The 26,877-nt window shown below is 35.0% G+C and overlaps 2 long non-coding RNA genes across 9 annotated transcripts; both read right to left on the reverse strand.

Annotated features, from left to right (window-relative positions):
* Positions 1 to 671: 671 nt before the first annotated feature.
* LOC113333751 lies at positions 672 to 3,652 on the reverse strand. Its single transcript, XR_003352313.1, has 3 exons — positions 2,127 to 3,652; positions 1,406 to 1,490; positions 672 to 857 (listed from the first exon to the last, which is right to left on the reverse strand). It is a non-coding gene; the product is annotated as an uncharacterized LOC113333751 (long non-coding RNA).
* A 2,813-nt stretch (positions 3,653 to 6,465) lies between these two features.
* On the reverse strand, positions 6,466 to 9,552 carry LOC113333482. Of its 8 annotated transcripts, none has more exons than XR_003352047.1 (8): positions 9,206 to 9,552; positions 8,633 to 8,721; positions 7,991 to 8,179; positions 7,821 to 7,888; positions 7,601 to 7,733; positions 7,405 to 7,454; positions 7,089 to 7,168; positions 6,466 to 6,996 (listed from the first exon to the last, which is right to left on the reverse strand). It is a non-coding gene; the product is annotated as an uncharacterized LOC113333482 (long non-coding RNA). The 8 variants fall into 8 exon arrangements; XR_003352046.1 differs by having other exon boundaries at positions 7,821 to 7,909; XR_003352044.1 differs by having other exon boundaries at positions 7,821 to 8,179; positions 8,633 to 8,708.
* Between the last annotated feature and the right edge of the window lie 17,325 nt (positions 9,553 to 26,877).

Genomic DNA, 26,877 nt, shown 5'->3' on the forward strand with positions numbered 1-26,877 from the left:
ATCGGTTATGTATGATTATCATACTCATGAACTAAAACATTTATGATTTAAGGAATGCAAATTAACTTTAGCAAACTATGGCTTAATGTTCATGAATTGATTCTTGTATAAGTACTTTGTACGATTACGAATCAATCCAATTTCGTTTCAATTTGTTCATGAATATTTCTATAAAATAGTGAACAATTGAACAACTCTATTTGAAACACAATTAGATTCATTTGATTATCTATCATGATTGATTGATCATCATATTTATCTAGAAGTGTTAGATGAATGTGGTTAATTCAAAAGTGTTCATATGGATAACTTCGGTTAATTGTTATTGAGCCAACCCTATACACACGTTTAGGTACGGTTACTCATATCTAAGTATAAGTATATTTCATTTGTGTGTAACGAGCTAAGACCATCTAACGGTGGAGATTGATTGCTTAATTTCTAAGCAGACTTAGCTTGAATCTTAAATCAGGAGTTCATCTAACGGTAAATATTGAATGCTTTGTTACTAAGCTATCATATCTTTGATTGTCAGCAACCCTGATGTGAAAGGCTATTGTAGCGCCCCCAAAGCTAGAAGTTGACTAATTCAAGAGAATAACTAACTAAAGAGGCACTACGAATCTAAATCAAATACTTAAGCATTCAATTAAGAAATCTGCTATAAAAACTTAACCCAAACTAGCCCCGCTCAGAAATATATATATATATACAAGAACTTCTCTCAAATGATACATATACAATATTCGTTTGGTTTACAAATATAATATGCAACATAATAAGCATAGCAGAAGTTAAACAAGTAACGAACTCGACCGTTGAAGTTTTCGCTGCGCAACTCTGATCTGTCTCTGAAACTGAAAGTGGGAATGGGTGAGCACATCATCCCTAAAAGGGGTGCCCCATAGGAATAACTTTTAACTTTCATGCAATCATTGGAAATGATTTGAAAACAATTCTTGTTTTCCCTAAACACTAAACACAACCGATTTCACAGAAGTAAACAATCATGTATATGGAACTAACTCCTTCCAAACAATATATAATATGGTGACTCGTCCCACACCTAGATAGCTATATGGTGACTCGTCCCGCACCTATTAAGCATAGCTCGAAAGTGAGTAGTATAAATGAAGGAGCAGTATCCTATATACCACAAATGGAAATTCTCATTTCCAAACAATCAAATGGAAATTCTTATTTCCCAAACAATTCACAAAGACAAACAAAGCATTGTAATTCCTTTCCAAGCAATGGAAAGGTTAAAAGAAATAACAGAACTTTCGTAATTCAAAGTTAAACAATGCATGGAAAGCACAACCAGACAATGCATGAATTTGTTAAACATAAACTTTTGTAAAAGAAAACAACAATAATCACAAAAGAGTTAAATATAAATTCCCACCTCTTTTGATGACAAGCCATGCCTACCTCGAGATCCACGATCCACTGGTTCATCCTTTGAATTGATCGTTGTTATTATAGACTAACTGTTAATCACACAAGAACTCTAAGAATCTAGCCAAAACGGCTCACACAAGTATTATACAAGTCTAACTAATGGTTCGAAGCCCATTTATTCTTTTACACCATTTTATCATCTATCTTTACCATATCTAAGGTTTACTAATTTAATTAGGTTGGTTCTATAGTCTATTAGTTAAGTCTCATGAATATCTACCACTTTGCAGAAGGAACCGAAAGCTAATTCGGACCTTAAGAGGTCCAAATCATCAAACTAGTAAAACTAACTCTAAGCCCAAATTCACTAAACTCGGCCCAATAATCTAAAGCCCGATCGAACGGTGTCAACTAACGGTTAATAACAATCAAAGGTTCAATTAACGGTAAACGTCAAGTCAAGGTCGAGTCCTGGTCCAATGGTCAAGTCCAAATCGGTCAACAGAGTCAACTCGGGTCAAGACAGGTAATTCAGTGGGTCAATACGATTCAACTCAGTCAGATTAACTGAGTCAGCTAAGTCAGACACTGACTGGGATGACTAATAGGTCTAAAAACAAATACAGATTCACTTCAACTCTAATCTTCTTGTTTAACATTTCAACTTCAACAATTCAAATACAAAGCAACTTTGAATTTCAATTACAAATGCAAACTAAGTTTACCTGCAATTGCAGTAACAACATGCTTTCGAAGAGACTATCCATTTGTGATTCTGCATACAACCAAATCACAACTATAGATTCAGTTCTAACACTTCAAATCTCAATATTACAGTTCCACCTGCAAATTCAACTACACAGCCAACACCACCAATAAAACACTATCTAACCATATCATCTCAGACTCGAATCACTTCTGTCAATCCATTCAAACAACAATAATAATTCAGTTCCATTTCTAAACACATACTCCTTATCAATTGTCACTGTTGTTTAACCCAACATTCATCTTCCTAGACAGTTCACCATCTCTAGTTATCATTACCATTTCTCTACAACAACCCCCATCTGCAACTTCTATTTTAGTTACAGTTCCTGCAAATTCAGTTCAACCACCATCCACAGTTCTAGACTTGATCATTTCAACACCACCAGCACATCTTCAAAACATCTAAAATCAGTTCACCTGTAACACCACTACCACTGCCATTACCATACCACTGATTCTACAGTAATCTCATTAAACTTTTCTTTAACAACACCATTAACACCACAAGATGATCATAACTTACATTTAATTCCACACAGAACACCAATTTCTACATCCTAAGCATATAATCCCCAACTGTAATTCAATACAAATCACAGTTCCAATCCATATCCTTTTCAACACCAAGTTTCTCAAACAATCTCAATTTCATTGTATCTTCAATAACAACTCATAACTCAAAACAGTTCCAATTACAAACACAGCAATTCAATAATCTGAGCAATTTGAACTAAAATTCCAACCTTAAACGAAATTAGAATCTTACCCAAGAACCAGCATCCTCTGAATTGTTGTTCTCCAACCACAACCACATAAACCCTAATTAACCAAACCAAACTTAATAATCTTCATCACATACTTCTTCTATGTCCTGTGACTGGCAAAACCAAAACCAACAATCAACAACTCATACACCTTCCTCCCTGCAACTCAACTGTTGCTCAATTTCTGCAATAATCTTAACTTCAGCCACAACAATCCCTCTTCTCAGAATCTTCTTCTTCTAATCAATCCCGTGAATATTAACAAGAAACCCTAACTGTAAATTTTCAAGTATACTTCAAATCAATCGAAAACCCGTCTCTAATCTTCCTTCCAGAACTTTAATTCCATCTTCTAATTCATCTTTAATCGAATCTCAAACCCATATTCAGAAACCTTAATTCCGATCAAACAACATCAACCCCTTCTTTTCCCCAAATCATTGAACATCAATCTACCAAAACCCATTGTTCTTTATTAATCAACAACTAGATATACTTATCAATTTCATACAAACCCTAACTTCGATTTACATCAATATCAATTTCTTCTCCTCCCTGAGCTTCAAACGATTACAACTCCATCACATACTCATTCTATTCAACACACTACCAGCTATCTGATAAATCATCCACACTAAATTTGAACTCACTTCTCCGAAATCAAAACCGACAGAGGAGAGTTTGAGGAGAAACAGAAGAAGGAAGAAAATAACGAGAAGAAAGAAGAATAGAAAAGGAGAAGAAAATAAAGAAGAGTTTTATCTTCTCGATCGGGTGAAGATAAGATCAAGGATAATACTATTGCACCCACTCTCTTCACTAAGGGAACTCCAGGTAGGTCTATCTGTGAAAAGAATATTTTGCCCTTCAAAACAATCTGATGATTACTTCTTCGTATGGTATCTGATTGACACGTTCGAGTAGTCCATTCCGCGTAACTTTTCGAGATTTTGTAACGATACTAGTTTCGTAACTACATCGTTGTTAGATTAATTCCTATTAATTAACGTTCGTGTTAAACTAATCGAGCAATTATCGACTAAGACGTCTCTTGACTAGTCTAATAGCGTTGACGAGCTTGAGGGTCCTTACAGATATATAAGGGAGAACTCTAGAAACTAGAAAACCTAATCCCGACACTTCCTTGTGTCCTAGTTGCAAACTAGAGTCGATTCTCTTTTAACCTAGGTTTTTCCAAAACCATTATTAGGTTAACGACTTGAAGACTTCATTTGGGATTCGTGAAGTTAGATCCAACTATTTTGTAGTTGCGTATTCCGATCTTACTTTTTTTATCGTATTGAGTTTTGTCTACTCTAAGATTTACTCGAGATTTGTCTCCGATAGGTAAGATATAAAAAGTCTGTGATTCCGAAATAACTTTTTCTGTCAATCAGTTAGGTTATTGTGAGGTGACCGATATTTCTAAGCTGCTCTTCGGGAGTATAAGTCCGTGATATTAGTTGGTTCTTGTTTAACTTGATCTTTGTATCAAAAGAAGGAACAAAAAGAATAAAGGATAGACATAACTGTGGGAGACAGATTTGTTTATAAATCTTCGAATTTGGGTCGTAGCAACTCTTGGTTGTGGGTGAGATCAGTTAAGGGAACCAAGTGCGCAGAATCCGGCGTGATTCTTGAGGCGTAAGGAACACGATTGTACCTTAATCGGTGTAAGACTTGGTCAAGGCTCAACTACATTCCAGTCCGAATTTAACTTGTAGTAGGCTAATGTATGAAGCGTCTTAATACAATGTGGTGTTCAAAGCTGGAGTAGGTCTCGAGGTTTTTCTGCATTTGCGTTTTCTTCATTAACAAAATTTCTGGTGTCTGTGTTATTTCTTTTCCGCATTATATTTGTTTATATAATTGAAATATCACTGGTTGTGCGTAGTTCAATCAGTTGATAAATCCGACCTTGATTGTTGGATATAACTTGATTGAAACTTTGTCATTGGTCTTTGGTACCGTCCAAGTTATTTCTCATATCAATCAGGTTCACGTATTTCTATCTGTTCGATTTGATGATTGTACTGAGAATGAGAGATAAAGCTCTTTGATATATTTTCTGATTGAGTCTCACTTTTAAGTCGGTGCTCTCGGAATTATATTGAAGTTTAGTCCATACAGATTACCGAATGAATTATTGGGTGTGATTGTTATACCCCCGCTTTTTCACAAACGTTTCATGAGTTTTTCGCTGCCAAGTTCTAGAAGAACAAGGCTTGAATGTGTTATTCAAGCTTTGTTAAGATTGTTGTATCTTGGAGGCAGATGTCCAGTAGGGTTATAGCGTCATTTTTTTTATAGAGTGTAATCGGGCATTCTTGTCTTAAGGAAAGTATGTTGAACATGTGCCTCAATCTACCATTACCAGTTTCTTTTATATATGGTGTTAACCAGTGATGTACAAGAGATCAATAATTGAATCAGAAACGATACAAAAATCAGATAAGTGCCTCTTATATTAATTAATTATTTGATACATTATCAATTTTAACTGTTATTCCCAACAATATTAAGACAAGAATTTTTTCGATTTGACTCAATAACTAGGACATTAAAGTTGGGTGTTTGTTCATGACTTGTTCTAAATCTAAAAGTTATTGGACCCGGTGAAGAGGAGATCCTTACAATGGATAATTGGCACCTAATTATTGATTTATAAAAATGTTGAGGTTGTCGTTTCTCGTTTCCTTGTTTAGCCAAGCATATCAAACGTGTTATTTGATAAAGTGGAAGCTAAGATTTCTGTCACGTAGCTGTCGATAACTTCCCTACGAGAAATTCTTTTCATTCCAAATTTGATACCATAAAATTAATATTGTATTTGTTGCTTTGGTTTGTATTGTATTAGAGTACTATTATTTTGAGCCCCTTATTAGGCTCAAACCTTAAAATTTTATATGTTGGGTAGAGCTCATGAGTTAAGTTTCTAATTGGTCTCATGATCTAACCATGTCGACGGATTAACCTGATAATGTTTCTTGCATCTCCCAATTGATCAGGTGCTCGTTCCTCGGTCAGCAGAATTCTACCACATGTCTGGTACCTTCAAAAATGTATCAACGTTTCGACTTGATGCTTGAGAGAAAGAGCTGACGGCAGCAAGCTATCATCTGGTCTAGATGCTACAGAAGTGTATCAGTGTTTGGACTTGATACGCATGCTAAAGAGCTGCCAAGTGAATAATGGAATGAGCTGGCATTTGCGGAAGCGAGAGTCCTTGTTTTCCTTCACTTTTCTGGACTATACTCAGGTACAAATCCTAGAGTCCTTTAATTTCCATAACCGAATGAACGAATAGGCAGAGTAATCTGTAATCTACTTAGGTACGTGCATTTTGTTTTTGAAATCATAATTTACTAGTATTGTGCACGTGCTTTGCACGGGATCAGATTTGTTGTCCTAAAACTCTTAACCCAAAATATTCATTGTCATCATTCTCCAAAAATTTATAAAGATCATGAGCTGCTGGGATTCTTATTTAGATTGTCCCTAGCTAAAATTCATTAACAGGAAGACAAAATGGGAAAATAAACCACTGTATAAACCTGGAATGTTCCATAATATTATATTACACGTCTATGAAATAAAGTGAAACTTGTGAACAATTCTTATTGATCTAAAGATTGATTACAACTGGAACTATGGAATAAGAATGATCTAGACTGGATAGATGCATTTCCAGATTGAACATGGTCCATTTCACTTGAGACTCAACCGTATTGGAAAGAAGTATATAAGAACAACGATCTGTAGTAGTGTTGTTTTACGTCCTATGAACTCCATCTTTACTGGTGCTCACTACTCACGTACCCATGAGTCAGTGACTTTTTGCTAAAGGTTTCATGTCCATAATGAACGTGCACAAATACTAAATAGTCTAACCAACCTTCAGAAATGGAAGGATACGTCACAGTTTCCGTTGTTCCATTGCTTGATTTGATTGTTGAAGAGTCTCAAGATCTAATGGTGATACCATCTGTAACTCAAGAAGCTTTTTCTCGCAGTCTCTAACCTCCGTGTGATGTTGAATTTCTTTCAGGGTGTCCATTAACTGCAAACAAAAAGGATTTTATTTCAAAGTTAAAGAACCATAAATGACTGCAAATGACTGACATAACCAAAAAAAGGTAGAAACAAACAAACCTGGCCTCGGTCGTGTTCTTGGATAACAATCTAGAAGATTTACTCGTTGTCTCAATCTCATCTGTCAATTAGACAATCGTCTGTAACATATTAATAGTAACATAATCAGTCAATGAAACCTGGCCTCAGTCGCAAGATTAATATTGGAAAATGAAACAACAACAAATTAGAAGTGACGTAACCAAATCCCATTAGTAAGTTGAACTCCCTAAAAATAAAGATTGGGAAAAAAAAAACTTAATTAAAAATTGAAGCACATATATCAGATTCTGCATAAAACCCATTATGAATGACAGTTAACAGTAAGAGCGATTACATTTTGCCGACTCCTTCTGTAGCCTCCGGCTGCATTTTTTGTTTGTTTGACTGCTATCAAATGAAGAAAACACACTTGGATCATTATGTTCCCTATTTGAAGGTGAGTCATAAAACCTTCAAAAGACTTTAGTCTTGTTGGTTATGATACCTTGCATAACAGTAAATTAGAAGAGAGACAACATAATTTACGATACCTGCATTTGGAGATGAATTTTATTTGACAATTTTCACCATCACAATATCATCACCACTACATACAATTTCACCACCACAATAATGTCACACATTGGAAATCTTCTTCAGCATCGCAAAAACATCACCTGGACTCTGTGTGTGAAAAATATCAATCACTAAAGTAAAAAAAAACTGATCATGCATAAAAAAATTCGAAGTGAGAAAGTAAGAAAAATGTACCTTTTTTTTAATCCAAACACACTCTTGTAAGATTTCTTGATCGTACTTATTGTCACTTGAAGCAGAAGCTGGCCGAGCAATAATATAAACTGGAATAATATTATTTTTCTGAGCTTAAATTGTGTTAGCATTAACACATCTAACCGGATATGTTATGCAATATAACACACCTTAAATGTACAAATGCTAACCAAGTTGACCTAGGTGCAGCAGTTTCTCTCCGTGTAACAGGGAGAGTTGAGCATGAATGATTGCAACATCAATGTGTTACCTTTTACTTTCAGAATGAGGAAGTAAAAAAATGTACTTTTACCGACTCCAAACACTGTAGGAAGATTGCTTTCTTGTATTTTTTGTCCCTGAAAACCACGAAGAGATGGAGCTTAAAGCTTTTTCTATGCACATAATTCCCATATTTTCATAAATTAAGTCTTAAATGAGAATGAAGTATCCGTATGCAAATGCCATAGAACTTAATATAACTCTTCAGTTAAACAAACAAAGCTAAGTATGCAACTTAGAGAAGATGGAGGCAACTTAAATATACTCTTCCGGAGTTCATTAAGATAGTTAATTCCCAGGACATTATCCTATGAAACTTAAAACACAATAAGCAAAGTAGTAAGCTTCCAATAATCGATAATCTATATCATTAACAATAGTTCATCATTCACAATAGTTTATATGTCCAGCTGAAAGAATTCAAATTGTGTGTTGATGTGTATGTTTTAAAGAAGCATCAAACTGGTTATATCCTTATGCAATTTCAAAGGTTAAAGATAATCTGAAAGAGAGAGTATACGCTTTCATACCATATACCACATAAGCAATGGCGACAATTGTTACTGATATTATGTTTCGGGTCCATGACAGGGCGAAGCTTTTTAACTGTAAATTTCACCTGTATCACACAAAATCAGATATTTACAATCTTTGTTGCTAATTATGGACAAACCTCACTCATGTTTATCTATATCAGGTTATAACATAGTTGTGATTGATATAATTGAACATTTTTTTAATCGTATCACTGCCATTTCCTTAGGCTTGATCCTGCCAGGAGACCTAATTTAGTTATTACAACATTATGTACTACAAACCTAACTATGCACTGTAAACATCTAATATACACATTAGTATATCTAAAACTTTTATGATTATAATCATGAGTTGGAATAACAAAATATAAAAAACCCACAAAAACATCATTACCGAAATCGAGAGCATTGAATCTCAATTTTTTCACAGTTTTTGTCAAAAAAATATGGAATTATTAATGCATAGAAAACTAATAATCCTGAATATAAGTTATAGAAAATTTGAAATCCTGAGACACTTTGGAAAATTGATAAATGACGGAAAAGAACAGGATAGAGTTACCTGACCTGATCACGATATAAAATAGAAAAATGGAGCGAACCCTAATCTTCCTTTGGTACGATTTAAAAATCCGTACCTACAAAATCAAAAGACTGTGAACCAATATGAATGCACGTAACCCCCATGATACCACCACTTTGATTTCTCTGATCGGTATGTGAAATCTAAAATCGTGATAAAGTAAAACAGTGCCTACAGAAAAATAAATAAATCAATAACCGGTACAAAGTATGGAATCGATTGAGAATAACATGGGAGAAGAGTGACGGGTAAGAAAGATCAGGGAGAGGATAGAGGCAGGCGGTAGGGGATGATTAGGGTTTTGTAAAGAGAAACCCGTACTGTGTTGAGAAAAGAGAGAGAAGTGGGGTCGAAAATATGCAAGATTAGAGGTGTGAAAAAGCAAAAGTTTTCAATTGGTCGAAATATTTTTAGTGGGGCTAGAAGCTCTAAAATTTGAGTTTGATACAGCTTTTAACGACAGCATAGTATTTTCTCCTTAAACTATATATATAATACTCCGTCCTTCTCACTATTAGATGACTTAGTTGAAGTTTGCACAATTCTTAAGACAAGGAATGAGAATGAGTATTTTTAAGTATTTTTTACAATTATACCCTTATGGATAATAATTTGTAAAATTTAGAAATGTTTTATCTCTCAAACTATACCATGAATTTCGTAAATTTTGTATCATTGGAAAGCATTTTAAAACACCTACTTAACGAGTATAAACATGGATATCAAATTATATACATTTCTTATACTAACGATAATCAATCAAAAGGATAATTTTAGAAATAGTCACTTGTTTAATGAAAAAGGTCAACTAATGGTGGGACAAAACTTTAAATTAAGTAGGTCATCTAATAGTGGGACGGAGGGAGTATTTAATATTACGGAGAATGGTTTAACTGAGACTACAAAATCATTCACTGAATTTTTATTTGAATTGGGAGAATTTGCATGCTTGCATAATGCTTAGCCAGACATCGGTATGTAAGTATTCAAAGGTACTAATGGGTCTAATGATGAGATTGCGATTTTAATTCGAAGGAAATTTTTTAGCATTGCAGACTTCAGCATGTCACGGGAATAGGTTAAACTTTTCCATTGTAGTCTATCTATAGAGGACGAAACCGAAGGAAAGGTTTGTGTTATACACTGCAATTGTTCTCAGTTTGGCGGGGTTTGTTAGGAGGGGAGATAATATATTACTCATGTCAAGAGTGCATAGAAGGCCCGAGATTATCCATATCAGTTTACTGGTTGATTTTAGCTTAATTGATAAGTTATTTCCAAGTTAGATCTATGTTTTGAGCTTGAATAGTTGTGCTAGGTGGCACGCAGGAATGCGCATAAGAACCGTGTAAGGGCTAAGGTTAATATGTATGATTATGAAATCCTTTGAATTACTGGGACTCTGGGAGCATCAAATGAAGAATGTGTTAAAGATTATACGGATGTGTTTGAATTGTGTGCACTAATTACGTAAGTGGTTGGTGGAGCTGTTAGAGCATAGCTCGGTTGAACTCACCAGGCATAGGTATGTCAAGTTTGGTTGTCATATTTTAGTATCAAAACTCATCTAGAGTCGCTTGATTAAATACTAGAGTCAACTTCGTTTAGGTTAGACTAGAAAGTCTAGGAATGTTGAGACATACAAGTATTATTCCTAAGACCTGAAGAATGTGAAGAAGTAGCGAACTACAACGACGACATCATTCTTCCACTTGAGGTTAGTAATATTGACTTGCACTGTTTCATTCCAAACGTACATTTCAAGTCGTGCAATATTGAAAGCATAACTGTGAAGTTGTATATATTGCCCATATTTTATAATACTCTAGTGATGTGACATGATCATAATAGTATGATCATAGTATTAGGGAATTAGACTACGAAGTATAACGCTTATCTTTTGAACTTCGTAGATATGACATCGACATAATATTTTATATATTGTTATGATTATGTGAATGGGTTGTGGTGAAGATTTCATCCTGAGAAACAATGTTTTACATTTGTTTAAAGGTATTACATTCATGAACGTGTTTCGTGAATCGAAAGGGAAATCATTAGGCTTATTGGTCCGGCTATTCATTGCAAATATTTGGATGACCAATATGTGTGAAATGGTAGAACCGATCTTAACTTATGTTACGTATCTTGGTATAACTAATTACAATGCCTGACTTATGATTTGGTATGACTGGTTTTTATTAATTGGTGTAGCCGATCCCAAGTAATCACCATGTGATGGTATGATCGATCCTTGTAATTGGTGTGACCGATCATGAGTATGTGTAACCGATCCTTGTAATTGGTGTAACCGGTCCTGGTAACTGGTGTGACCGATCACAAGTAATACCATGTTTGTATAGAACTGATCCTTGTAACTGGTGTAACCGATGCTAATGACTGGTGTAACCGATCACAAATATTTCCATAATTAGGTATAACCGATCCTAGTGATTGGTAGAACCGATTGAATCCATGTATGTGATTTGGTATTTGATCAATCACATAGTAGTCTTGGAAAACATGTGAACCAATTCTAAACTTGTTTGGAAGTGTGGTGTAACCGATTCCAAGAATGCAAATCCATGTAAATATGAAATAAGGATTTGCAGTGAAAAGATGTCAACATACTTTGAACACGAGCAGTAACTCTTATCATTTATTGTTCAAAGATATTTCTTAGTACTCAAGGTGATCCTGTGCCGAAATAAATTGAGAATATTTTAATTAAGGTTTTTGGCTTTATATGATTTAATTATCAGTAATTAAATGCATATCTCTAGAGAATAAAGATTAGTAATGTGCATTTACTAATTGGATATTTTCTATTGAGAGATTTCGGAAATATTGGACAAGCATTTATCGGAATTATGAAAACCGAATTTTGTCATTCATTGCAAATCTTAAGGATATTTTCGGTTTTGGAAATTCCTTGATGTACAAACGTCATTGGTCTATAAATTCTAAGTTTGCATTTCTAGCAAACTATCCTAAGAGCCGGAAAAACTTCATTCTTGTTGTTTTTGGTGGAGCCGTCTATTCGGAGAGGAAAGTATCCTAATTAGGTGAAATCTCTTACGACTGCTCGTTTAAAGACTTCTGTGGGATCAAGAAGCTCTACGAGTACTGTTGCGGTGTTATTAGTTTTCGATTGATTTGATTGACTAACGGTTGTTAAAACTTTGATTGCACATAGTTTGTTTATTCTTGAGAATATCCTCTTCTGATATAAGATTCACTCAAACTAGATCGAAGTATCGACGGGATCTTTAGAACTGTTGTTAGATCTAAAGACATCTTTTGATAATCCATTGTTAACAGACTCCGTTCTGTGCGTGATTGATCACAAGAGATTCAAGTGGTGTTGTGCAGGTTATTAAAGATTAAATAAAATTTGAAGACGAATAAGATTTCTTATTGGTTTTCGGATCTTGTGAATCGTGTCCACAAACATTGATCGGCTGGGATCCAACTAGAATCGGATTTATTCATTTGATTAGTTGCGTGAGATCGGAATTCTCAATATATCTCTTTGGTTGATTGAGTGTGAATCTATACTTGACTATTTCGGTAGTTAAAGTTAGATTGATCTAACCATACAAATGAGTTTATTAGATTAAACGTAAGATCCTTTATCAATGACTCATCTATATCTTGTAGCAAAAATTGATTAGAGTGGTTACCAAAAAATTCTTCCTTTCCTATTTGGAATACGATCCAAAGGACTTGCTATTCACGCGCGTGACTCTAGAAGTCAAAGACGCATGAATATTGAGGGAACTAAGTAGCTAGGGGTAGTCTGCTTGGTCTCAACTATACGAAGTTGGTTTATATTTTGTATAACGGCTTAATTCTGAGAGTATTCAAAACTGGACTAGGTCCCGGGCTTTTTGTATTTGATTTTCCTCGTTAACAAAATCTTGTTGTGTCTTTTACTTTGATTTAAAATATACGTACGTTAACTCCGCATTACTTGATAGTGATCCTATAGAGTTTGATTATTACTGAACCTATTATCAAGTGACATACTTCGTTGTTGTATTGTCTCGATCTTGTATCCACAGTCAATCACACAAGTTATCTTGTTGCCGTATTATCTCGATCTCGTATCCATAGACGATAACACGAAATGTGAACCGAATTTTCGTATTTTCTCGACTCTGTCCATAGACGATCACATTCGGTAGAGGAGTTATATGTTGAAACAAAAAGATTGTGGTGTATTTGGGTACCCTCGTCTTTTCAGGAGCTTACATGTTCATTTTTATATCCTATCTCTACAGCTAGTTAAAGGTACTGGACGTAAGAACTATTTTTTGTTCAATATCTACCTTAAAGTGTGAGGTTCTTTGTGAAATTGTATCATATTCTTGATTAAATAATTTTGGTCACTAACCCGGTTGTGAGTTTAAGTTAATCAGGTAAGATTCGCATGCAAAGATGAGGAGATGTATGCGGGAAGGGGAATACTATATTGTGCCAACAAAAGTGCATCGTCCATCATGCAAAAACATACCCGGCAGTACGAGTAAGTTAATTTACAATTAATCTCCTTCAATAATCATGCAAAGGTACTATGGAACTCGCGTCAGGTAACCCCCCCCCCCCCCCCCACCACCCCCACCCCAACTAGAAAGCTTCCTTTAGTGGTTGCATGTTTTATTATGAGTTATGTAAATCTCATGGAGTAAGGATTGGTAAATTATGGTAAAAATCCTTATAACAATTATTCTGTGTAGTTATCGTTCAGAAGTTACTTAGGTTGTACACCTTTATAGTGAAGCTATTTTGTGCTGAGACTTTCAACTACAGGAGATGCAGATCATTTTGCGATGATTAATTATTGTATTTGTTGCTGCTATGCACTTGCTGAAAGCAAGAGGTAAGTCTTAAATAATTTTAAATCATGCACTTTAAATACCACTCGCGCGAGTCAAGGAACGTTGAGTTTGTTGAAAAAGATTTTTGTTGGATCTTGTTCTCCGCAGAGGAAACAAGACAATCCCATTAACTTGTTTCATCCAGTGCACTATAGTGTTCTTCAAATACAATTATAAATTACATAATATCAAATTTAATTGTGACCAGGTTTGTCTAGAATTCACTATAAATGTGGGGGACGAGATCTGTAATTTTACGATCCCTAATCCACACCTGTGAGAGGTATATGTTGCATATGTCAATATTATAGAAGAAGATGAAAAGTCAGTATCTAATCTTGACTTCGTGAGCCTACCGTTGAAATTGAACTTTAGACTAATAACAAGTTTTAGTTTTATTCATTTCTAGAGAGAAGATAAAATATGTGATATAGACCATAACCATGGAAATTAAACTTGGTAATATATGGTCTAGAGAAAATAAAGTGTACATGATGCAACCTGATTTTACATATATATTTGTATAAGCTTAGATACTAATATTATTGATTGCCTCTATTATGATATATCTTGTGATATGATAAACATGTTTTACATCTACTAATAAATCGACGTTGTTTAAGATTTGACAGGAAACTAATATGCGGTTGACGTGGTCTAAAAGATCAGTAGGTAACCAAAAGAAATTTTCAGGATATAGTTTTTGTCTAACGTGTTTAGTATGTGTTGTAAAACGGATGTGGATGTCCGTGTTTACCCTGGAAAATCACAGGGATGCTCTGACTAGATGAACAGATATTGGAATGCATGAGGTACATATTTAATTTCAAATATGTAATATTTATTGCACTAACCTTAATTTTGAGGAAGCTGTAATGAATGTACTAGTGAATAGTACGTGTATTTTTTATATGCTTTACAAATACAAGTCGATTGCACGTGCATTGCACGTCGGCAAACCTTAATTTCTTTATATGTGTTTCCTCCTTTCGCAAGACTGTAATGTTCTAAAACAAAATTCAGTATAATATGCAGCAAACAACAATAAACCAAACACATTTTTCCTTCAAATTAATTAATAGGCCCCCCGTTATAACTACTCGAATGAATTCTTGTAGAAAATGCATCTAAAATGAGATAGTCTAAATGAACAACAATTAATTGACAGACTTGATTTGCTCTTGTACTTTAACACTAATCAGGTACCTATAATTAAAATTAAAGGTGGAATGTGGAATCACACTCTCGCTATGATTGTATAGTACACATCAAATACCTAAATATTATGATTGTTATAAATAAAAAAGAATCTTTATGTTCTGTTAAAAAAATATTTGAATATTACATCAGAGTAGGACGTCTAAATACACATATGTTTGTACGATCTGTAATTTTCTGTGGAACCATAATTCGTAGCACTTACACGCACAATACCGCACGATATATATAATTGACCTTCAATGAAAACATGAGTGCATAAAACAATTCTATTATTTTGCATACTTGATGGTGAACTACAGTTGATACAGTTGTCCTTAAAATACTTTCCATTAATGCTTTAGACATTTGGAAGGCCACTCAACAGAACATGTTGTTGATGCCTCATGCGAAATCAAAACACAACTTAAAAAAAGTGTTAACAAATTTGTAATAAGGGTTTTATGTTTATGCGTTCCTGCAATCCACAATCAAAATCTACAGGCTTAAAGGATTCTCGCATAAAAATCAAATTGCACACCAATTGAGATATATACATTTCAGAGGACTTGTTTTTTGATCATGTTATGGAAGATAAATTCAAAAATCTATACAAAATAATGATTCTCTATGAAAACGAAATTTTGAAGCAAAAATTACATGTACTGGTGTCGTTGAAGCATTCCAATTTATCAATGCAATGTTTGTTCTAAATTCAAACCCTAATTTCAAAAAGTTACTCCATTTAAACCCTAATTTCAAAAAGAAAATCAGGGTTACTAATTGATTTACTTTGTGAACATAGAACGGGTTGAATTTGAATATGTAGTGGAAGAATGGGTCAAATCCGATGAAAATATGTTCATCGTCCATCTCCTCTTCTCATCCAGGGTCGAAGAAGAAAAATGTTTTTCTAGGTTAAGTTGGGTTTTATATATGTTTTAGATTTAAGCCCTCTAAAATGATAGTTATATAAAATGAAATCATATATTAGAATATATATTACACTGAAGTCCTTTATAATCTCGACGACTGAAATCATATCAAAGTCATTGAATCAATGGTTCCCATTAGTTGTTCAGACGGAAATAAAAAACACGGAAATTGATAGATCAAACGGCTGGATTTTAAAATTATCAGATCCAACGGTTCAGTTTCCTTCCAATCTCAAATTCCTTATTGTTTTCAGTTTGTCTTGTTTGCCTTAAAAGGAAGGAGATGTGATATTTATGATTTGACTGAAAGACCAAGTTAGTTGATATGATCTAAAGGATCGAAGGGAACCAGAAGAAAATCCTAAGAAGCTGGTCTTTATCAAACTCGATGTGTTTAATGTGTGTTGTAAATGTGCAGTATATGAGGTGTATAAAAATACACTAGTATCTCAAAATAATTATTGGGATGATCTGATCAGAGACTTGCGATACTTGAGGCACATCTTAAATTGTGTATGTAATACATATTGTACTGACCTTAAGAGATGTTGTTGCTTCAGGCTATGGAAAAATCTTAGCTTATGTGAGTACCTTCTTAAGGAGTGTGTCTATCTAAGGAAGTCCTTAAAACAGACATGATGAAATTGATTTTAGAGAAATCAAAGTTCGTAGGCTTTAATTCAAGCACGAGAGGAAGCCAAAAAGATATTCCTTTGTGACTGAAGCCTGTGGCCATCATTGCAAAAACTCAATTGACTATATGAGTCTAAAGTAAAGGAGCAATGGCAAAGTCTAGACATACTCGGAAAAGGCTAAATCGGTAAGACAATTACACTCTCTAATGAAGTAATTTTAGTTGACTCGTGAAGTCAAAAAGAGAGTCTCATTAGACATGTGAAGTCAAAAGAGAGTCTCATAGGCTTAGTGAAGTCAACAGAAAAATTAGTGATCCTTTGACAAAAATATTATCTAGAGGGATAATTTGTAATTATACATCAAGGGGATGGGACTTAAGATCATAAAATAAACTTGCCATGAAGGATACTCAACCTTGCTCACTGGAGATCCCAAGATCAAGGTTTCGAATGAGACAACTAATTTGTGGTGGGTAAAGGTAAACACTATCAGAGAATTATATTCTCCGTCCCTTCCCTATGGTGTAGATGAGATAGTGTGACTGCATGTGAAGGATGACTTTTAATAAGTCTTAATGAGTTCTATAATTTCAATTTAAGATAGAAGTGGGGTGTAGCAGTGAATACTCTTGATGGAACTCACCTATCTGAATGAGGAAGTGGGTCGCTTCCTATGAGAATATGAGCTGATTCTCTAGAGCATTATGAGAAATAAGATACGTCCAAGGCCAAAACGGACACAGCGGCATGAGCTTCACATCAACCTTAGAGATATCATGCGTGGTTGTTATCGTGAATTACACCAAACGTTGGACAGTTCTAGACATCGCGTTCACTGGCTAACAAGTAATTCTGGTATCACTAAGCAAAGGTTCAAGACCTAATAGACACCTATGCATATGCGTGATATTTTTTTTCCGTGTTTCATCGTATTCTCATTCATGTAGGGGATTGTTGGAAAAATAAAGTTGTATGTGAATAAAAATTAATAATAAAACGGTTTTTCCAAAATAAAAAATGATAGGTGTAGAATACACCCTATTTATTATGAACGCGCAATTGGGGGATATCAAAACTAGTTGGGGGATAGAGGAAAAAGACAAAAACCGGATCCAAATATCAAACCAGGGTCACCCTTTATCTAATTATTTTTTAATTCCTAATCCACCCCTCACTAATCAAGTTTAATGGTTAATTAAAATTAGTAAAAAATTTAGGTATTTGTTAAATGATTAGTGTGTATTTTTATTTGAATTTGGGTGAGTGAGATGAGTAGAAGGAGGGAAATTTTTTTTGGGAGGGAACTTTTTTTGGTGAAAATGGAAGATGATTGTGAAGAGAGAATTGCAATTAAAAGGTTGGAAATTTGATTTTTTTTCTTTGAATCCACCATTTTTGCATTTGACAAAGCTCGGTGCTGGCATGGACGTGGTACGAATACTATGCCGGAAGCAGCCATACCGGCATGGTATTCATACCACGTCCATGCCGGCACCGAGCTTATCCCCATTTTAACCCCAATGCCGGCACAATTATCTAATTCTCGAGCATGCCGGTACTACTTCCGACATAGTATGTTGCTTAAATTTCTATGTCGTCACATGATGTAAAGTATCCAGAAACTTGTTTTTTTTCACTTGACTACCGGCATTGATAGATTTCTATCGCGCATGTCGGCATTAAGTTACGGCATTGAATGTTAGTTACCAAGCATGCCGACACTATTTTCCGGCATGGTCTTCATCAATTCCGGCATGGTCTTCATCACTTCCGGCGATGTAAAAAAAAATAATTCAGACATGGTCTTCATCACTACCGGCATGGTCTTCATCGATTCCGGCATGGTCTTCATCACTTCCGGCATGGTTTTCATCACTTCCGGCATAGTCTTCATCACTTCCGGCATGGTCTTCATCACTATCGGCATGGTCTTCATCACTTCCAAATGTAAAAAAAAAAATCGTTTTCAAAGTGAGGAGCCGGCAGAGAAGAAGAAGAGAATTTGAAAAGGAGTGGGGAAATTTAGAACTTGAAAGAGAATGGGGAATATTTAGGTTTCAAAGCCCTAACCCTAAAAGAGATTAATAAGAAGTGGAGATGAAAATGGGGATATGATTTTGTGTTTTGATTTTAAGTTTTTAGATTTTTATTTTGAGGGAAGGGTATTTTAGTATTTTTGCCCTCCAAAAACACCCCTTAACGAACATTATTGGTTGGGAGAAGTAATTCATATCCCTCAATTAGTTTTCATATCCCCCAATTGAGCGTTCTTTATTATCTATTGTTTATGCTTGCTTTACTATTTTTCTTGCAAATTTTGTATTTTATCCGTGTTTTGAGTTTTATACTCCCTCTGTCCTAGTTACTTGCCCAAATTGGATTTTGTAAAAACTTGAAAGAAATTCAAATTACTTACGTATACACCATCAATCTCTCAAATTACTTGCTTAGTATACTAATTCTTGCATCCTAGTTTTGTTTCTTTTTTGATAATTAGAAAATTTTGGTGGGAAATATAGAAATTTTTTGGTACACTTTTACTAAAAAAAACTCAATTTAGAGAAGTAAACTAGGAACTTGTTTGTTTGCAGCTGACTCGGTGTCTGAATCTGAGTCAACCCCTGACTCGGACCGAGTCAGCAGTCAGATCGTTTGTTTTCCATTTTGAGTCAGATCTGACTCGACCTCTGACTCAGACATAACCCCTGACTCGACTCATCTGAGTCAGGTAACAAAATACCCCTGACTCAAGGGATCAAACCACTGACTCACTTATTTCCGAGTCAGATGAGTCAGATCTGACTCAAAACAAACATATCGACTCAGATCCAGATGAGTCAGGTGATTTCACTCAGATCCAGATGATTCAGATCCAGACGACTCAGATGAGTCAGGAGTAAACAAACATGGTGTAGGACGGAGGGAGTAGCTACTTTGGAGTTAGACGGCAGAAAAGAAGGAGAAATCATCCAAAATTGAGAAAGAAAGGAAAATTGTAATTTCGCATGAGAACACAATCGGGAGTCCAACCAAGGTTAAGGGGCTACCATTGGAATTACTAAAGGTGGACAACTAATTGTTCAGGGCCACCACCAGCTGGGGCTGGTAAAGCAGTGGGTGTAAATAGCCCATCCCAAAGTTAAAGACCTAAATTAGGTCGAACTGAAGAAGATTCTTATTCTTCTTTTTCTTTCTTCTTCGTCTGAGGCTGCCGATCTACAGAGAGTGGAGAGGATTAAGTGTTTGTGCTGAATTTGAAGATTTAGTAACAGAAAAGATGGGTTAAGAGCTTCGGTTGGTGTTGATTCGAGAAAAAAGTGAGGAAATAATGTTGTTGTTGTCGAATGAGAAGAAGAAATTGGATCTGTAATTTCCATGGCTGTGTTTCAAGGGTTTGAAGGAATTGGGGTCTCGAGTTACACCTGTTGTGAGGGACAGCGAGGAGCATATGTTGTTCGAATTTGAAGACAGAGAAATGAAGATGAAGGTGATGTTGTTGCTGAGGAGGAGATGGGTTTGTGATGATATAGGGTTCAACCCTGTTGCCGACGATGAATAGATGAGAATGATGTTGTGATTCAGAGAAGAAGAAATGGATGGTGATTCTGAGTTCAACAGAGAAATGGGTTTTAGGAGATGGTGTTGCTGTCTCTGGTGACGTTGCCGGAGTATAGAATGGAAGAATCAGAGAAGAATTGTGTTGATTTCCATGGGTTTTAGTGGAAGAAGGGAATGAATCTGGTGCTGCAATTTCAGTAGATTTGAGTTCGTAAGGAATTGAAGGGAACGTTGGACTGTATGAATGGGTTGATATTAGATGAAGGGAACATTATGTATATACCCCTGCTTTCAGACCCATTGAAATATACCCTTTCAATCTTAAAATGTACCCCTAACCTTCTAGAAGCTCAAATGTGGATTAGCAATTTACTAAAATATCTCTAGATAAATACAAATAACCAGCAGTATTTTCATTTCATTTAGTTTTTCTTCCTTTCTTCCTCTCTCTCCAGACAGAAAATCAAAACAAATCAAAAGAAATCGAAGAAAACTAAGGGTGCACACGGTACGGTTCGGCTCGGTTCTTGCCGAGGCCGAGTATCTGTACCTCCCTAGGATCGGGACGAAGATTTTGGACCGGTACCGTGTACCTCGGTTCCGGTACCATTCGGTTCCGGTGCGGTTCCGGCACGGTTCCGGTACCAGTCGGTACCTTTTCAGCACAAAAATGACTGCCTTTTCTTTTACCTGTTTTTTACCTATTTTTTTATAGAACAAATTCTCATTCAAAGCAACAACTAATAAGTAGCAATACTACTAACAAACCAAACAAACAATGTCTTGAAAATATGGAAAAAAAAGTAGCAGTAGCCACAGACACACACACTAAGTCTTGAAAATGAGAAAATCTGAAAAAAGAACAACTACTCAACTAGCAGTGCATCTAGTGCTTCTGTAATCTTGAATCTTGATCTTCTAATCCATGTTAGCAGCACTTGTGGTGTCATCACTGTTGATAGGACCAAGTAACGCTGCAAAAACAAATAATAGCAGTTAGTAACTATTAGACTATATCTATTACTTCCAAACACAAGTAATAATGTAATATGTTACCTTCATCAACTTCAACATCATCATCTGTTATGTAATCAGATAGAAGATCAAGTTGTATTGGCTTCCTTAGCCAGCTTTGTGTGCAAAGCAATGCCTCAACTGTCCTTGTAGATAAAGAGCTTCTACAAGGACTTAAGACTCGCTTTCCTGTGCTAAAAGAAGACTCAGAGGCAACAGAAGACACATGAATGGATAATATGTCCTTAGCCATATGTCCAAGTATCTTATACTTTGTACTGTTGGTCTTCCACCAACCCAATAAGTCAAACTCCTCATCATCATCTTCTCCTTCACCTTCTTCATACTCGTCAATGAAATATTTATCCAACTCTGTTTTTCCCTCATCATCATTTGGGCTTTTCTTGAACCTCTTACTCCTTGACATCAACTCTTTCATACGACTTGGCCCTGCCACTGGTTTACTTACCACTGCTTTGGCTTGTCCCTGGATAGAACTACTTGACTCCTCCTCATGAACTGAATAGGCATCCTTATATTCTTCAAATAGAATCTTAAAATCCAACTTAACAAGCTTCATAACAGATTCAACCTTAGAAGAATTCTTCCCATACAAGAGCTCAAGAGCAAATTGTAGTCCTTTTTCTTTCTCTCTAGGATCCAACAACATGGAAAAAAAGGTTGTAGGTTTCATCTTTGCATAATCACCCCAATATTTGTTATACTTCTTAAACATTTTTCCAGCCATAGTAGCAATAAAAGGATCTTCATCTACATTATCTCTAAACTCAACTAGTTGCTCATATATGATAACTAATTGCCATAAGAAAGTGTTTGTTGTTACCTTATTTGAGGCTGAAAATGCAACAGTGGCATCAAAGAATACTTTCAAACATTTGACAAGGCCTCTGGCAAAGATCCAGTCCTCTTCACATGGAGCAGGTTTCCTCACTACTACCTTCTTCTTCTTCTTTTGTGTATTCTTCTTCCCTGTCACCTCAACTTCTTCTTGTTCTTCTTCACTAAATTCTTCTTCTTCTTCACCAACATTAACATCAATATCAAAATCATTAGCATCAGGTAGATCTTTCTTACTCTGTTTTGGGTAATAAAACAACTGCCGATATTCCTTGTCATACCTTTCTAACCTAATAAATGCTTTTTCTAACACTTCTGCAGCCTGTAGCATCAAGAATGTGTTGTTCCACCTAGACTTAACATATAATATCAATGTTACCTTAGACTCTATTCCAACTAATTTTGCACAATGCTTAAGCTTAGCCAACCTAGATGGAGAACCCTTTATATACTTGACAACTGACCTGATTCTTGCAATTGATTTGTTGTAGACCCTCACAGCATCTTTTTCCACAAGTGCAAGTACATGAGCTGCACACCTTACCTGAAAAGGTGAATTCAAATAAGTTAGAAAGTAATAAACATAATCCTAAGTTAGAAAGTAAAAAAAAATAATAAGTCATATTCCTATACATATACTTACATGCAAGTACTTAGCTCTCTCTTCTGCCCTTGTCTTTGAAACAATACTAGTCTTCAAATAATCCATTGCTACCTTGTTGGCACTCACATTATCCAAAGTGACAGTAAACACATCTTTAAGCTCCCAATCTGACAAACACTTCTCTAACATCTCACCAATGTCAATTCCTTTGTGACCACTAACCTCACAAAACATAATAATTCTCTTTTTATACTTCCACTACTGATCAATAAAGTGAACTGTTACACAAATATAGTTGAAATTGTTTGGTGAAGTCCATGTGTCTGTCGTCAAACTAACCCTCTGCTTGGTTGACTTGAAGTAATTTTTTAACTTTTCTTTTTCTAATACATACATGTCTAATAAACATCTATAAATAGTCATTCTACTTGGCACAACTGGACATTGTTCTAAGCATAACTGCTCTGTTATAAAGATGTCTCCAAAGACATGTGTTCTGCTGCAAAGATTACATATGGACAATATAGACCATTTCTAGAATATCAACAAGTGTTACCAGCTCTATCCTAATCTCATAGATAAATTCCTATCCACGAAGGGAACCTAATTAGCAACTTGAATCTTGTAATTCAACCACCACACATTCACATTTACATATCCCTTGAATGCACAAATACCAAATGACAAACCTTGAATGTGAAGTATCAGCAACCCTCTAGAATTACTGAATTAGTGAACTCCAAGAACTTAAATCTGCACTTCAGCACCTAATCAAAAGCACAAGAAAAACAAATAAATTAGATTTCAACAACATTTAATAAACCCAATTCAGAAAACGCACTCCACTCCAAGAACTTAAATCTGCACTGCAGCACCTAATCATACACTTGATCAAGTCAGATAACTTCTCAGTACCTATTTATTCTTCATTTCAATAAAATCCATTTTATTTAGACAAACATGGAGGTGATGAAACATAAGAAGATTCATGAAACATAAGAACTAACTACTTGTCATTCTTGTCATGCTCTAACATGTAATTGCAGTTAACTACTTGGTACTTATATAGCATCATCAACAAAGTCTAACAGCAGTATAATGAACCAAATCGTAATCCCAAATTTCTAATTGTAACTAGTAGGAACACCTAACCCATATTAACTTTATAAACAAAAGTTACAAAACCACAGAATTGGAGCATCACTGCAAGTAAATGCACTTTGACAACACCAAAAAGATTGAGTAACTAACTAATTATCTACCTACTTCTAGCAATCATGTAAATTAGAAATCAGAACAATTACTAACACCCTAATTTCATTAACAAAAAGAAAAAGAAGTACTCAAATTACTAAAACAGCACCATTACCATTCAAAGATTAGCACTAGACACTAGACAGTGAATTAGGAACAACATAATCCAAAACAACAACAAATCTCTAACCTTTTCCTTCTCTTTCTCCACTCCCTTAGATAATCTGATTGATACTTAATCCAGTTCAGTTCCTTTCTTTTCCCTTTGTCTTACCCTGTGAAAGTGAAACCCTAATATAATCAGACATAGCTTTCAAGATCAAAAGATTCAAAACTTCACAAAAGTAATGATTACACATCGAAGCTTTGTCTTGATTTTTCACGAATCATCAACGAAAACATGATTATAATGAAAGAGAGGTACACAGATAAGATTCATAAGAAGATGCAGATTAGAAGAAACTTTAATCTAAATTGAAAAAAAAAAAATCAAAATCCGCAACATCTGATTACTTCTTAGTAAGAACTGAGACATAAACTCATATCAATCAACGAGACAGAGGAGTAATCCAAGTTCCAACAGAGTTCTTCACTTATTCTCCTTCTCAGAGACAGAGGAGAGACGGAAAGAAAAAAAAAAAACGAAATTGAGAATAGAAACCCTAGCCCTATAATGTTTGCTTATATACCACCACTTAATCCAACAGTTATTATTGATTTATCATCCCCTAAATCTGACGGCTACAACTAATCGGTACAGACGGTACGGTTCGGCACGGGACTAGGCCAGGGCCGTGTACCTGTACCTCCCTAGCCTCGGTTCCTATTTTTAGGACCGGTACCTGTACCCCGTTCCTCGGTTCGGTACAAAACCAGGTACGGTTCCACCGGTTCCGGGACGGTCCGTCGGTCCGGCTCGGTTCCTGTGCACCCTTATAGAAAACTGAACAAAATCAGATTAAACACCAAATAAGACACACAAATAAGTAGATCTGTTCTATTATATGATCTAAATGATCAAATCTAACTGAAAATACACAAAAAAAACGAAAAAATTAGGTTTCAGAATCGATTTAACAACAGTTTGAAAAGAGATTAAATGGAAGGTAAACAACAATTTTATGTCTCAATTCAGTTTAAATTTTATTTGATTTCAAGTTCTAAGTTTCATAAATGATTTTGTTTTAATTTTTAGGGTTTCGTAGATGATTTCGTACTTTGAAGAGTGATTAAAAACAACAAAATCAACAGCTTTTGTTGGTGTTAAATAAATCAGTAAAGGTAAGTTAATTATTTATGTTTAATTTCATAGTGAGTTTATTTCATTTATCGATTTTGATTCATTTACAATTGAATTAGTAGTATAGCAGTTTCAATTTACTGTTTAATTGTAATATAACTGAAGATACTGAAGGTTTTGTCTTCCAAAAATGGAGTTTACTGAATAGATGTAATATGGATTTTGGGTTGTTAGGTTGCAACAAGTAATATGATGTTGATGTTTTTTGGTAGATAGATTACTTTTCTAATTTTTGAAGAACTGTTTAACATGTATCTTATTTTTGATGTCTTATTTCTGAAAATGTGATGCTTTAAGCTTTCGGTATACCCGGTTGTCATATAGTATGGAGTATCATCACTCAGAGTGTGTATAGTACAATACATATTTAGTATAATGGATGAATAAAATTGTGTTTCTTCTTCCTGGTTAGGGTCGAGGGATATCGAATAGATTATGAGCAACTGTGCAAGTTCCTATCTTATCTTATTGGTGTTCTATCGTGGTTACTTCTTATTATGTGGTTTTAACTTCTAATACTTCCTTTTATTAATCTAAACAATAGTAATTGGTGCTTTTAGGGGTGTTGAATGTGAAAATGATGAAGCGGTGAGGCGCACATATGAGGTGTGTAAGCTTTTGACATGGAACCCCAGTTGCCGGTGCAAAAATTGTTTCAATTAGAGGCCTACTTCGATATCGTATGTGTGAAACCCTTCGTTTATGCTTGAATGAAATATATAAATCCTAATATGGTTTGTATAGATGTGAAGTTTACATATTTGATTCGTATTAATTAGGTACTGTTAATCTAGTGTAGCTTATCTTGTATTGCATGCTTCATGAAAAGACTAGGGTACCCAAATATACCTCAATCTAAAACTTTTCCACCTATAAGTCCTTTCTCTGAAAGTGATTGTCTATAGACCGAGTCGAGACAATACAACTAATCGGTTCACACTTTGTGTGATCGTCTATGGATACGAGATCGAGACAATACGACAACAAGATAACTTGTGTGATTGACTATGGATACAATATCGAGACAATACAACAACGAAGTATGTTTACTTGATAATAGGTTCGGACTTAACCAAGCACAACAGGATTGCTATCAAGTAAATAGGAATTGACGTTTGTGTAATTTACTTTAAATTATAATAACAACAATTATAATTGCGGAAAATAAAAGTAAATGACACAGCAAGATTTTGTTAACGAGGAAATCGCAAATGCAGAAAAACCCCGGGACCTTGTACAGAATTGAATACTCTCAGGATTAATCCGCTATACAAAATCAAACCAACTTCGTATAGTTGAGACCAAGCAACTAAACCTATAGTTCACCTAGTTCCGTCTGTATTCCCACGCCTCCAACTTGTAATAAGCCACGTACTTGGAACAATTCCTTTGGTTCGTATTCCAAACAGTAAAGGAACAAC

Source organism: Papaver somniferum, unplaced genomic scaffold (assembly GCF_003573695.1).
Source record: "Papaver somniferum cultivar HN1 unplaced genomic scaffold, ASM357369v1 unplaced-scaffold_133, whole genome shotgun sequence".
NCBI lineage: Eukaryota > Viridiplantae > Streptophyta > Magnoliopsida > Ranunculales > Papaveraceae > Papaver > Papaver somniferum.